The sequence below is a fragment of the Elephantulus edwardii genome, unplaced genomic scaffold (assembly GCF_000299155.1).
Source record: "Elephantulus edwardii isolate Elephantulus edwardi_28Jun2011 unplaced genomic scaffold, EleEdw1.0 scaffold00068, whole genome shotgun sequence".
NCBI lineage: Eukaryota > Metazoa > Chordata > Mammalia > Macroscelidea > Macroscelididae > Elephantulus > Elephantulus edwardii.
In genome coordinates, this window is record NW_006399818.1 from 15,106,982 (window position 1) to 15,110,217 (window position 3,236).

Genomic DNA, 3,236 nt, shown 5'->3' on the forward strand with positions numbered 1-3,236 from the left:
GAGGTGGATTGATTTAGTGACTGGGATAATCGGTATGGGAGTGTCAGAGACAGTGAGATTGGCACAGGACAGAGCAGAGTTTAGGGCTGTTGTACATAAGGTCGCTATGAGTCGCAAGTGACTCTATGGCACATAACAACAAACAACATCGTTTTACCACATTTACTTTATCTAAACTCTATGAATGTGGAGAAATAATGAAAGTTATACAAGTGTTCAGGTCTTTCATTCATAGGGTCATTATGAGTCATCTGTGACTCAATGGCACCTAACAACAACAACAGCAACAACAACAACATTCATCAATCAGTGAACATTTGAGTTGTTTCTGTATTTTTACTGTTAAGAATAATGTTTTCATGAACACTTATATACTAAGTTTTATATGGACATATATTTTCACTACTTTTGTATATAATGAAGAGTTGGATTGTTGAGTAAATGCGAATTCTATTTAAATTTTTTTATGAACTGTTAAACTTGTTTCCAACAAGCCTGCATCATTTTACATTCCCATTAGAAATGTATGAGAATTCCAGTTTCTCCAAACTCTTGCAACAGTTGGTCTTATGTTATTTTTTTTTAAATGGTGGTGTAGTGGTTAAAAGGTTGTGCTGCAATCTCAAAGGCACACAGTTCGAATCCATCAGCTGCTTTGTGAGAGAATCATGGGCAGTCTCCTCCCATGTGATTTACTGCCTCTGAAAACCTGCTGGGAGGGTCAGCTATGAGTTGGTTCTGACTTAACGGCACATCACAACAGTTCATATAAAGTAGTATTTCATCGTGGTTTTGATTTCATTTTCTTGATAGCTAATGATGTCAAGAACCTTCTTAGGTGCTTACTGGTATACCTTTTTAGGAAAAAATATTTATTTATAGCCTTTGACATTTAAACAGTTAAGTTTTTTTATATTTTACTATTAACATATGAGATGTGAGGGTTCTTTATTCTGCATACTAGTCTCTTATGAGGTATATGAGTTGTAAATATTTTCTACTATTCTGTGGATTATCTTTTCATTTTCTTGATAGTGTTCCTTGAATCACAAAAGTTTTAAACTTTATTAATGGAATCTACCTTTTCCTCCCCTTTTTCACATGTGCTTTCAGTGCGACAACTTAGAAGCCATTGTTTAATCCAAGATTACAAAGATCTATTGTTTCAGTTTTCTTCTAATCGTTTTATAATTTAGTTTTTACAGTTAGGTCTGTGATCTATTTTGACTTAATTTTTGTGTATTCTGTGAGGAAGTTGTCAAAATTAATGCCTTTGACATACTGTTATCCAGTTGTCTAATACCCATGTAGAAAATAAATTTGTCTGAAATTGTAAGAGTTTAATTTCTGGGTTCTCAATTCTGTTCCTTTGAGAGCCTCTTTTTAACTGATTCTTACCAAGCATAATGTCTTGTTCCCGGAATTGGCCACTCCTGATACTGGAGTATTCTCTGGTTTGAGCCAAGATTCCTATGACATCAACAATGATATCCCTCATTCCATGTCTATGTCTGAATCTATGTTGAACTTCTGTTGTTGTTAGGTGCCATCAAGTTGACTGTGATTCATAGCTATCCCATGAACAACAGATCTGAACTCTGCCCTATCGTGCATCATCCTGACAATGTCAGTCATGCTCACGTCCATCGCGGAAGTCACTGTGTCAGGCTCCTGCTGCAGGTCTTCTGCTCGTTCTCTGACCTAGCTTTCCCAGCAGACTCTCCAAGTGCTGGTTCCTCCCCAGAATATGCCCAAAGTAAGTGAGATGAAGTGTCACCATCCTCGTCTCTAAGGAGCACTCTGATTGTACTTCCCTCAAGGCAGATTTGTTTGGGATTTGGGCAGTCTGTAGTGTAATAATGCTGAAAGTAGCACTATCTGCATAGATGCTCTCTGATCATATCAGTCCTAAAAACATTTTTAGGCAGATCTACTCACTGAATTCTGGACAAAACATTAAATTATACCAGAATACAATGGTAGAATGAGGCAAGTGGGAAATTCAATCTAGATAGGAACTCCCAACAAAACCTAGCATCATTTTACCTTCTTTTTATTTTTTACTCTTTTTAAAACAGTTTATTATTAATTTCAATGAAAAGTTACAGAGACTTTGAATATCCATTCATTCATTGTTGCACTTTTCTCCCTTCCCAACCCTCCCCCCTAGTGCACTACCCTTATGGAAAAGTAAAAGAAAAATTCTTTCATTGTTTTACAATCCTTCCCCCCAGGTCCACTACACTATACAGCCTTTACTCTGAACTCCTGTCATGACAAAAAGACCTAATCATTTTCCCTCTTAAGCAGTTTTCTCCTCATCCATTTCAATGCTGTATACATTATTGAACCCATCCTTCTCAGTCTCCTCCCAACCCTGAGGTCAGTCCTGCTTTACAATAGTGGCACACAATGGAATACTATGCTGCATTGAAAAACAAAGAACTCATGCAATATTATTAAAAATGGGTGACCCTAGAGGACATTATGCTAAGTGACGTATCTCAGTCACAAAAGGACAAATACTGCATTTTACCTTCTAATAAGACTTGTCTTGAAGCAAAGAGAAGCCAAGGGGCTATACCCAGGGTGTTTTAGTTCCCTTTTTAAATCAACTGGTGTCTTAACATAATTAGTCCTTAAAATTATAAGTTCTTTTTAAGAACCAAAACACCCTTTAAGGCTACCTACTTCCTAATGTTTTGTTTCAATCTGGTAAATAAATAATGCTAAGGCGTATTTATTATTTTTAGCTTCAACAATTTATCATTATGTCTTAATAAGGAGTCTTTAGTTTTACTTCCTTTTGTTGTTTCCACAAATATTCCTCTTTCATTTTCCTAATGTGTCTCATACCCTGAAGTCTTAAAAAAAAGTGTAATTATATTCCTGCCTTCATTATTTTCTAGGTCATCTCATGTGTGCCCATTTAAGCCTCCCTACTCTTAGTCATGTTACAGAAGAACTTCTTGTTGCATAGACTCCTGTGTGATGGCATTGCATACCATTTATAATAATATTCTGTATATCTTATACACATCTTTGGCTCACATATTTTGGGAGTGTTGCTAGGAAAGGCCAGCCCTTGGAAAAAGATATTCTGGGAAGCATAGAGGGTCAGCAAAAGAGAGAGAGAGACCCCCAACAAGATGGACTGACACAGTGACTGTGGCAGTGGGGTCTAGTATAACAGAGACAGTGAGGATGGCACAGGAGAGAGGAGGTTCAGATCCATT